Below are 12,180 nucleotides of genomic sequence, written 5' to 3' on the forward strand. Positions count from 1 at the left end.
AGATCAGCTAGCCTCTTCACTGTGTTGTCATGTAGGCTTTTTAGGTGCATTTACACTCCACACTCCGGATATCAGACCTTTGTGCGCCTATAAATACTCCGAAGTTTGTGAACTCCCAGCAGCACTTAAACACCAAAGCTCATTGTATACCCAATGTCTGGAGGTGGGTCTAGCGGGAAGAATTACTACGGTTTTGGGAAAGGAAAAGGGGGAAGAAAGGGATACCCCATAATATGGGAGGGGCCTCTTGGACCTGATTCCTTTCCGGAACCAGTGTTTGAGTTTCCGCCACAGCACAAGAGTGAATTTACCAATGAAACTCCTCTTCGACAATACGATAACCGTAGAGAACCGTGGCTAAAATGCAGACATGGTGAGGACTGCTTAGTGCAGATGTGCACCGACGGGATGGATGGCGGTCGGCGTTTCTTTAAATGTCCACACGCATGGGAAATATTCGGTTATCTCATTTCTTTATCTTTAATGAGACACCTTACATGAAATTTGTTTTGCAGTCTTTCGATGCTCCAGAAAACTGTGGTTTTACTAGGTGGGTCGATCCTGCACCAATTGATTCTGTTCAGGAGTTCATCGAGTACCTCCAGATAAAGATCTTTGATCTGGAATGCAAGGTGAACCATTATGAGGAAGTGAGCGAGGGTAACAAAGACGATGAAGTTGATGATACCAGCAATGCTGCCGGTTCACAGGATGAACCATGCACTATTCCTTACTGCAACTGCCCTTGTCACAAGAAGAAGGGCCCTGCGCCTCCGGCACCACCGCCTGCACCACCTGCAATGGGTGGATACTGCGGAGAAGGCTCAACGCAGTTTGCTACGTGGGGGTACGGCTACTAGGACTACACTAGTGCTAGTGACATGCTGCATCGTTGTGTTTGTTCTGTTTTTTTTTAAATTACCTAAGGCATGTTAGGTTAGTCCTGAATCTGTTTACCGTAGTTTGCAACGGGTTCTGCCATGCCACTGCATGTGTGATGTGTGTTTCATTATCGTTGTATTATGATGTAAAATTTGATGGTTCACATTATGTAATGCATTTCTTAGTTCTTATTTCTTATCATTATATTAATTAAATGTGTGCTTTTTAGTATTCTAGTGACATGAAAAGCTCCGAGTGCCATGTCCGTGCCCAGCAAAAAGCTAAGAGGGTCCGATGCCCTAGGGGTGGTTAGATATATCTGATGTTTGAATCTCTGATGTTTATTTGTAATGAGATAGCTGTGGACTGCTTATTTATACACTTCAACGTTCGCCTCTGACCACTCTCGTATTTTCCATTACATACAATAGATGGTATGTTTATACTTCGATGCTCCATTACAACTAAGGATGATTCAAACTCGACATTATGTACATGTCCGTGAATGCAAGTTAGGTACGAGACATACATACAAGCATAATACAACATTAACAATACTAAATGCGAATACATCTTAAACCGATGAACATCATATGTTATAGATCATGGCATGAAATCATCTAGGTCATCATCCCAGTTGACAGATGGTGGTGCTGCAGGTGGTGTAGTATGGCTCGACGAACCTCTTGGCTTTCCCTTTCTCTCTTTTCTGGATCTACGTTCATGTACAGGGGGAGGAACATCATGTGTTGGAGGCCATGGTTTGGGGGGCATGAAGTCATCCATGTCGTCATCCCAGTTAACACAAGTTTGTGCTGCAGGTGGTGCAACATGACTTGTCGAACCTCTTGTCTTTCCCTTTGTCTCTTTTCTGATTCTAGGTTCATGTACAGGGGGAGGAACATCATGTGTTGGAGGACATGGTTTGGGGGGCATGAAGTCATCCATGTCGTCATCCCAGTTAACACAAGTTGATGGTTGAGGTGCTGAAGCATGACTCGACGAACCTCCGGGCATCTGTTCTTGCGCAAGCCAAGTACTATCACCCGAAGATCTTATCCACCTCATTCGTCTAGTTTGTGGCATAAGTCCACCGAAGATACATACCAATTTACGGAAGTTTGGTATCGTTTTGTTAATCAACTCCGTGTCCTCGGGGTAATTCTAGCATATAATTAAAAAACATTGTTACTGTTTCATAAATATGGATTCGAAATGACGGACGGGATTACAACTGAATGAGAGTTACCTTAATGTGCATCTCATACACCTCTGGCCGCATCCATATCTTACAAGAACTTTGTAAGAATCCAATGATATTAGGATGATTCGCTAGTTCACATACTCTCATGTATATCTTCCGACGTTCTAGCAGGTGTCTCTTTACATCTTGCGTCGTAATACCTCGAAATAATGTGAAATCTTTAAACTCTACTACTTTGGACAACACCATCTCTATCGTACCATCCGCTAACGGATCCAACTTCTTACTGATAACAAGATGGGTCATGATATCAAGTATTATACTAGATTTTTCTTCGGTCCATGAAAATCCTCCATAATTGGAGGCAGTCATTGCCTTATGCTGCAATATCAATAAGGTACTTTCATAATTCTATTCTAATTCATAATTAATTTAAAAACAAGTCTGTAATAGTACTAAAATTGTAATACTAAACGAGTGTTCTAAAGCACCAAATCTAATTCAGTTAATCCGCTAATTAAATTAAATTATTATACAATATCAATGTATTCATACGGAAGTTACCAGTAGATCACAAGTACGCAATTCGGCAGAGCTTCGCCGCTTTTCTTCTCCTCACCCCTCTCTTTTTTCCTGAATTTTTAGGCTCAAATGACAAAGGGGATGTCGGCATATGGCGGCCAGGGCTTATATAGGGGGAGGGACCCTGTCCCCCCCCCCACGGGCGACAGGCCCCCTTTTTTTCCCAGGGACCTCGTTGCGAATTTGAAGAAAAAAAATTACACTTAGGGTATGTCGCCCTATGGGAGCGACCGGGGGTATTTTTGAAATATTTCAAAACGGACATATATTTTTAAAATTTTTATTTTTTAAAAATATAAAAAAGAAAAAAGCGCCTGATCTTGCACGTGCTCCTAGGCCGGCCTGCACACGAAGCTTGTCCTGCCTGCGCGGTGCAGCACAAACTTGGCCACGCACGGCTCCTGGGCTGGCTTGGGCCGCTTGCACCCCTCGGGCTGCCTGCCCCCGATGGCTTTTTCATTTTTATATTTTTTAAAAATTAAAATTTCAAAAATATATGTTCGTTTTGAAATATTTCAAAAATACCCCCCGGTCGCCCCCCCATAGGGCGACAGGCCTTAAGTGAATTTTTTTTTTCAAATTCGCAATCAGGTCCCTAGAAATAAAAAAAAAACATGTCGCCCGTTGGGGGGCGACAGGGGCCTGTCGCCTAGCCCACGGGCGACCGCCGCTGGGCCCAGCCCACGGGCGCGGCAGGGGCCTGTCGCCCCCCCCCCCCCCCCCCCCCCCCCCCCCCCCCCCCCGCGGGCGACCGGGGGTACGCCCCCTATATAAGCTCAAGCCCTCCCCTTCCCTCCTCATTTGAGCCCGAAAATTCCACCAAAAATGATAGAGCATTTCAGTTTTGTCTTCCGGTGATCTGCATTGATGGCACATTTTTGACTGGAAGGTATAAAGGTCAGATACTCACCGCAATCGGTGTAGATTGCAACAACCAAATTGTTCCGCTCGCATTTGCATTTGTTGAGAATGAGAACATAGACAGTTGGTATTGGTTCCTTGAACGAGTGAAGAATCATGTTGTTGCTGCACGTCCAGATGTGTGCCTTATTAATGATAGGCATGCAGGTATCCTGCAATCAATACTGAAATTGCAACGTGGAACTGCGACAACGCCTCCATTATGGCCTGATGTCCAAAACAGGTGGTGCATTAGGCATATGGGTGCAAATTTCTATGAACACTTCAAGAACAAGGATCTTAAGAACCTGTTTAAGAGATTGTGCACCCAAAATCAACAGAGAAAATTCAATGCATTATGGCAGATGCTTGATCAGTTGACTGCAGAGCTAGTGAAGGTAAGGGCATCAGGAGCAGGCACGAGTCAGGCTGCAGAGGCTAGGGATTCAATTGAGAAGCCATTTTCACACTGGATTCGAGGTGCACCTAAGGAGAAATGGTCATTCCTTTATGATACCAACGGAATACGGTATGGTATTCAGACAACGAACCATGCAGAGTGTTTCAATATGGTTATGCGTTCTTGTCGTGCCTTTCCACTTGTGGGAATTGTTGAGTTCATCATGTATGGGTGCATGAAGTATTTCAGAGAGCGTTACACGGCTGCAAGCATAAACATCAGCAACCCCCAAATTCAGTTTTGCAAAAGAGTGACACAATATATGCAAGAGAAGATTGAAAAGGCCAAACTGCACCGCGTCATATCCACAGGTACAATGGAGCATAGATTTGAGGTTCTATGTAAGGATAGAAGTGGTCGTGGTATCCGTAGAGATAGAGTGGTACAGGAGAGTTTGATTACAGTTGATGGCAAAGCATTCTGCTCCTGCATGAAGCCTAAGTTATTGCATATGCCATGCTCCCATCTCATTGCGGCATGTGCAGAGTCTGCGTTACAGCCAGGACTATTTGTTTCACCGTACTTCAGCAAGGAAGCAGCTGTATCCACATGGGGACATGAGGTATACGGGATTGGAATTGTATGGCCTTTCACTCAGGATAATGAGAATAAGATGTTTATTCCTGATCCAGCCACTAAGAAAGGCAAAGGCCGCCGTCAGACACATCGTATTCGGAATGGTATGGACGAGTCGGAAGCAAGCAAGGCACAAAAGCGTTGCAGCCAATGTGGATCATTGAGTCACAACTACAAGAAGTGTCCTCAGAATGCACTTCACGATGCTGCTGACGTCGGTCCTTCCGGAAATCCCAGAGATGGAGCACCTCCTACGTTCAGACGAGCATCGGCGAGAATTGCTCGTGGAAGGCATTCAGTGTCATGATCCACAATTGTATTTCATTATTTGTAATATGTAGTAATGAAATATGGCAGGTATGTAATGAAGTATTATTGTATTTATGTGTCCAGTTTGTATGAAATATATATTTACCTATGTGTTCTCATATATTTTTGAATGCAGGTATGGAGATGGACTCCTTGCTAGACCCAGTGATCGACTCGAGCCACAGGTCTTACTTTGCAGCTGTTGAGCACCGAGCCCTAGAGGTGCTACGTCCTCGTCCACCCGGCGAGGCGATCTCTATACACCACGATTGGTGTGACCGGTATGTAATGAAATATTATTGTTTATCACTTTTGTATTCGCCGGTATTCCTTTGTTTCGACATTTTTTGTTTTTTTGCAGGTTATGTGAGGCCGGCCTACTGACTCTGAGCCGTCTTGTCGAGGTTGGGCCTATTCAGCTCGACCGATCCCTCCTGACGGCGCTCGTTGATAGATGGAGGCCGGAGACACACACGTTCCACCTCCCGTGTGGGGAGATGACTCCTACGCTGCAGGACGTGGCCTACCTCCTCGGCCTCCCTATCGTCGGGGAGGCTGTAGGTCCGCGTGTGGTGGCGGCCTCGTGGAAGGATGAGCTGGAGGCCCGTTTTGCCCTGGTTGACCGCGTGGACGAAGCAGGTCCGATCAACCCGCACCCGCGAGCAGCAGGTCCTTCGAAGACCTGGTTCCTACAGTTTACAGTACGTATTCATTGCATATATAAATTTAATTGTTACAATTCACATGTTCCATTGCCAGTTGAAACCATTAATCTTAATTGTTTATGCAGCCTGCCTTGTTGGCTGCGAATGTCGACGAGTACAGTGTGACCAGATCGCTGGAGGCGTACCTACTTTGGTTGTTTGGTTACATCATGTTCAACAACACTCATGGCAACTCGGTCGATAGGATTCTCCTTCCGTATGCACGGGAGATTGCGGATGGGGACGAGGACGTACCGCTCTACAGCTGGGGTGAGGCGGTACTTGCAGCCACTTACCGTGGACTCTGCGATGGGTGCATGAAGACACATGGGAACGCTATCCTGTCAGGGTGCCCACTACTGCTACAGCTTTGGTCGTACGAGAGGCTAGCCGTTGGTCGCCCCTTGGTCAGCCACGAGCCTTACCACGGGGGCATGTACGGCGACGAGGTGGACGAGAGGCCCACTATTGGAACTATCTGGATCTGGCGTCAGGTATGTTCGCAACAAACCTAATTTTGTTATTCATTGTTACATGATGTATTAGCGCACTTTTAATTTTACTTATTCGGAATGCAGAGGTCCTGGGCACATGCGCGGGTTAAACGCGCATATCCTGAGTTTGTTTCGGAGCTCGACATGCTGACGCCCGAGGACGTTGTCTGGGAGCCTTACAGCCCAGAGGCTGTGGCTACCCGTGCACCAGCAGGCCTGTCTTCGCACTGCTCCGCGAATGCGAGCCTGTGGCTTACTTCCGCCGTCCTGGTTTATGACATCGCGGTTGAGGCATATTGCCCCTGGAGAGTCAGGAGACAGTTTGGGCAGCGCCAGGAGTTTCCGGTGCCCACCGCGTTGGAGCGTGTCAGTCGCCAGGACCACAGGTAATTATGAATGAACTTGGCTCATACATTCGTGTCGAATCTAACGATTATTCGTGGTCCACTTTGTAGGTTGTCAAGGATTGGCTTGCCGTGCTCTGATGATTGGCTCACCAAGATCCAGCCGTGGGTGGACCAATGGGAACAGGCAGACGAGCACTTGGTCCATCCAACAGGACCACACACAGATAGCTCCTTTAGGGCTTACCTCACCTGGTACTTACCCCGGACTCGGGCTCGTCTGGTTTTTGTTGACACTCACCCGCAGCCACACCAGGCGAGGCCTCAGGATGGCTATACCCGGCACCACGTGGAGGCACTAGCTGGCGCGGTGAGTCTCTTGATCATATTTGCATATATATATATAATCATATTCATAAGATAATTCATGTGTTTGTAACTTTACTAAATTGATGCAGCTTCGCCTTTGCAACATGATGGAGACGGACTGCTCGACTTACCTGACGAGGGTACGTGCCGGATCCCCAATGACCCAGTTTGAGCAGACAGAGGCATGGTCGAGGCAGCGTGATCAGTTGCGTCAGGTAGCGCACAACTTCGGAAGCCGTGTGCAGTACGAAGACAGCCACGGGTCGTCTCAGGCCTCGTCGTCGTTCCCGTGTCCGTCGACCATGCACGGGCCGACGTCGCAGTTCTTCCCAAGTGACGGTAACGTACATATCTCTTTAAAATTACATCAAGTATTCCTACATATTTACTAATATCACATACAGGATACGATCCAGCTACTGCGTTCGGTCATACTGGAATGTTTAGAGGGACAGCACCAGTTGGCGGACCGTATCCAGGGATGGTACCGGGGCCACAGATACCGGCCTATACAGGTTAATTTATGTTTCGTATTTCGGTTTCTACATGTCATTACGAAATATACAAGCGTACGCTAACATCAACATTTTTTGCGTAGGATTCTACCCCGATGCGGGCGCCGGACCTTCTTCTTCCTCCTTTCGACCAGATAACGAGACATTCACCTTAGACGACTTCAACAGCTTGAGTCCAGAAGAGCCTGCCGCGCAAGGTGACCCCGATGTCTTGGGGTATTCACAGTTAGGAGGAGCACCACTTGGGATCTCTCAGCAGCAGACACCGCAGCCCCTTGCGCGTCCTGAGCGACAGGTGAGGTCTCCGGATGTTCTCACCTACTCCGAGGGACATGTCCGTGCCCAGCAGAGGGTTAAGAGGGTCCGACGCCATAGGGGTGGTTAGATGTATATGATGTTTATTTGTAATGAGATAGCTGTGGACCGCTTATTTGTATCCGATGTTTATAATTGTGGTAGGTTATTTGTCATTTGTTTCTATAGATATTATTGATATGAACTTATTATGTTTGTGGGTTCCATAATGCTCGTGAAATAAGGGAAGTTCTTGCGATTTTTTCCCGTGATTTAATGAAGGACAAGTTACGTGCGGTAGGAGTTACCGGCCGAGATCTTGCCGACGATGATGACGAATACACGCTCGAATAGCTCAAAATAGGTCCCTGAAAAAATAAAAGTCCCTGGAAAAAAAAGGGGGGACCTGTCGCCCCCCCAACGGGCGACAGGGGCCTGTCGCCCGAGGGGTGGGCGACAGGCCCCTGTCGCCCTTTGGGGGGCGACAGGTCCCCTTTTTTTTCTCCAGGGACTTCGTTGCAAATTGGAAGAAAAAAATTACACTTTGGGCCTGTCGCCCTATGGGAGGGCGACCGGAGTATATTTTTGAAATATTTGAAAACGGACATATATTTTTGAAATTTTAATTTTTAAAAAATATAAAAATGAAAAAAGTTCTGCCCCCGCCCTCGCTTCTGGGCTGCAAGCCCCGCGTCTCTGGCCGCGACGAACGTCGGCTTGCTCGCGTGCGCCCAGCTGGCCGAGCAGGCACTCGAGCTCTACTCCCTCTGCCGCCGGCTGCTTGCGCCGCCGCTCGCCGCCGGTGGCGCCGCGCCACGCAGCTACCTGCCGCGCTGCACACGTGAGAAGCATGCCGCCCTGCGCACGCACAGAAACAAAGAAGCACCGAGCCCAAAGAACAGAGCCACGAACAGAGAAGGAACAAAACGGCAAGAACAAAGGGGATCCGAGATTTCAAACTCTAAGAACTCACACAGATCATAACGGATCGAAACGAAACTGGAGTCATAGATCCGCAACTCCAATGATCAATAGATTTAAAAAAAAAGTTTGCAAGAAAGTTTGAGGCCCTGTTTAGTTCTCAAAATTTTCCACACGCTAAAATAAATTCGAACGTTTGATCACTAATCACAAGTATTAAATGTAAATAATTGATAAAACACATCCACAACCCCCGGGCAAAATCACAAGACAAATCTAATGAACCAAATTATGCAATGACTAAACAATGTCATGCTATAGTAAACAATCTCTAATGACGGATTAATTAGGCTTAATAGATTCATCTCGCGATTTTCCGTTCATCCGTGTAATTAGTTTTATAATTAGTCTATGTTTAATACTCCTAATTAGTGTTGTAAAAATTTCCAAAAAATTTTGCAAACTAAACACGCCCTGAGTATAACTTGTGAATAAAAAATCGTACAAAAAAGATCCGAAAATAGTGAGAAAGAAAAACGCTCGGAAGCACAACATTGAACACGAATTTGATCTTTCTATTGTTCCACGAGATCCGGTTACAAACCACTCATAGCAACAATCAAAGCTAAAATGACAAATACTTGAATCAAAGAGTCACACACTCTCTCAAACTCTCAAAATAAATGAGAGGACCTCCAAATGTGAGAAACGAAATAGGTTTTTTTCCCTCAACCATCCACTCTCTATATAGATGCTCTAGCAAATGATCAAAACGCCCTTCCATTAAACGTACAACCCAAATACCCCTCGGGGGTAAAACCGCCCAACTTTTTCTGGAGTTCTGGACAGACACGCCGCCTTCACGACTTCACTTCGTCTCAACGCAAACTCGCGATGACGTCACGTGCCCTCTGCATCCGCCATCAAGCTGAACCGGCCGTGCCCCCGGTTTTGAGGCCCAAACCAGCAAACCTGCCACCCGCCCAGTTTTGAGGCCCAAACTGGTAAACCTACCACCGTCCAATGTCGACGCATGTCCGACCTTCCACCAAGTGCCATGACGTCTTAAAGATCTTTTGCGCTCCCGCTGCACGGGCAGCCTACTCGAACTCGCCATGACCTTCCTACTTGACTTGGCCGATGCCATCTTCATCACGTTCTTGTACTATTGCTCTTCTGTGCACCACGTGGACCATCTGTGACTCCGTCCAGACTCCTCGGGTCCCTCAATCCAAGCCTACTCACGTTATCCTTCACCGTCCTTGATCCATAGGCATGAACCTTTCGCTTGACCTTCACTGCATTCGTCGACCGTCACGTCGCAGCCTATATATGCCTGCACTTCACGAGTCAAGAAACAGATCAAATCTACACAACATTGTCAATCACTCATCATTCAAGGGTGGCCACCATTGGCCTCACCATTGAAATGTTCTATTTAGTTATTAGTTTATTTATCATCTATAGAAATGGTAGATATGAGCCTAACATTGAAAACGGATCGAAACATCCAGCATGAATAAGAGAGAACCGACTACCCACTACCACTAGGTGTCAAAGTAACCGGTGAGTCAGGATGTGACTGATTTGTCCCACGCCTTGTCGTCTCATAGTTAGAGAAGTAAGTTTGACTTGGGACAGAGACATTTCGACCTGTTCTTCGGAAGTCAAAGGTAGAAATTGAACAACCTTACCCTCTTTTAGAAATCATTGCTGAGATCAGAACAAGACTTTCTTTCTCGCTCATGTCATTCTAGCTCCTTCCGACATTATAGAATCTTTTCACAACTAACATAGCTTGAACAAGTCCACCGTTTGGAGTTTTGCTTGCCTGCTGTTTTCTTCATCTTCAAGCAACAGAGAGCTGATGATGCAGCGTCGTCACATACATCTATTTAAAGATCCTTAGCTCCACCACACAGCTGCATAGGGATTCAACTTCAAGCAAGTGAATCGTGAGTTAGGGTGCCTCCTCCACCATGAGAGATGTTCGGTTCCACCTTGACATACAAGTAGTCCTTGTGTTGTGCCTTCTTGCGCCAGTGTTGTTTCTGCAGGACTCTGTCGCCGGCTATGGCGGTGGTGAACCATTCATGTGCAGTCACGGTAAGGTTTACAAAAGTATCTTTATATTTCATTCATCCATATTTTTCTGATTTAGGTCCCATTCGAAATGTGCAAAATTCTTCTTGACCAAGACAAGACTGAAAAAAATTCTGATAAATTTCTGTGTTAGTGAATGGGTCATTGGTCTCTCTGCATAGTGTGTAGCCTGCAAAGTATGTCTGGCTCGCAACCACAGAATGAAGAGGCACATGTGTTTGTGTTTTTGTGCTCTCGTTTCAAATGATATTGCCATTATATGTACATGCCAGTGAACTGCGAGGAGTCAGCAATGGCTGTGCCCAGCACAGTGAAGCGAGAGAGCTACCGATCGAGCCCAAGAAAATTGACCAGACCTCTTCCAATTCCGACCATGTCAATTGCTGTGCGGAGAAAATTAGCACCTGCGCGTGATACACGTAAGTTTAACTACTGTAAGTAGGATGAAATTGGGTTCTCCTTTTACTTTCTCCAAGGGTAGAATTATTTGCTAGTCTTCTTATTAATTTCGTTAGTTGTGCTATATATTTCAGTGTTCATCGTAAATGTTCATTTTAAGTAGAGCTTTAGTTGGTTGAATACTAAACGTGAACTTGGCAGATATGCCATTTTTCTTTCTTTGGCCATTCATCACTTTTAAGTTTAAGATTTTTCGTTTTCAGCTAATTGGGATGGAACACACCCGATTCCTGTCAGTCCGGGAGCACATAACTAAGCAAGACAGAGACCAGGCAACTGATTAGGTCATCGTAGTTGAAGGTGGTGTACTGTAATCAGACATGTACTACATTAGTTTAGTGTGTGTGCAATAATATAAGAAATTTGTGCAATATGTCATGCTTATATATGGCAATGCAGCGAAAGCCATACATTGTTCTCATTCTCACTAAATCTGCCCTCAGGAATTTGGTAAACTTGAATGTTGTTGGGGCTTAATGTCTTCAGCGAACATTGGAAACAGCCAAACAGGTGGGAGGCAGCTGAGCAAGATCACCCGGGCGACAATCGCTCTGTTCGGCTAGCTTTGGCGGGTAGCTGGTGTCGATTTGTTATAAGAGAAAAGTACTGCTGACTGGTTGCTGGCTAGTGACTGATGCTGATTTGTTGTGAGAGAAAAATACTGTTGGATGGCTGGCTGACAATTCAGCTGAACAGAGCGAATAATGGAATTGAATTTGTGTCATACTTTCCACAGAGTAGTAGAGCGATGACTGGTGATTGATAAGAAGAACACGGTTGCTGAAATGTTGGTATATATTTAGACCAGGTCTTATGCAATTAAAAAGAAAATAGAAAAAAGATTTATCTAATTACGAGAAAAATAAACATATCCTCTGTAAGAACTGATAGGAAGAAATACTGGCAACCAATCAACTGCACCCATTTGTAATGCTAGGGAAAAGTTTGACCTCATTTCGGAGATCAACAATAGATGAGCCCTCCCACCCACCCTCTTAAAAGAAAACGTCAATGAGCTCGTAACATATGTTTTTTATTTCTCTCCTTTCTCTAATTTAAATATT

At 45.8% G+C, this 12,180-nt stretch overlaps 1 long non-coding RNA gene across 1 annotated transcript; it reads left to right on the top strand.

Moving 5' to 3' along the window:
- Positions 1-10,813: 10,813 nt before the first annotated feature.
- LOC120653939 lies at positions 10,814-11,543 on the top strand. Its single transcript, XR_005666902.1, has 2 exons — positions 10,814-11,076; positions 11,320-11,543. It is a non-coding gene; the product is annotated as an uncharacterized LOC120653939 (long non-coding RNA).
- Positions 11,544-12,180: the final 637 nt, after the last annotated feature.

Source organism: Panicum virgatum, chromosome 1N, assembly GCF_016808335.1.
Source record: "Panicum virgatum strain AP13 chromosome 1N, P.virgatum_v5, whole genome shotgun sequence".
Classification (NCBI taxonomy): Eukaryota; Viridiplantae; Streptophyta; class Magnoliopsida; order Poales; family Poaceae; genus Panicum; species Panicum virgatum.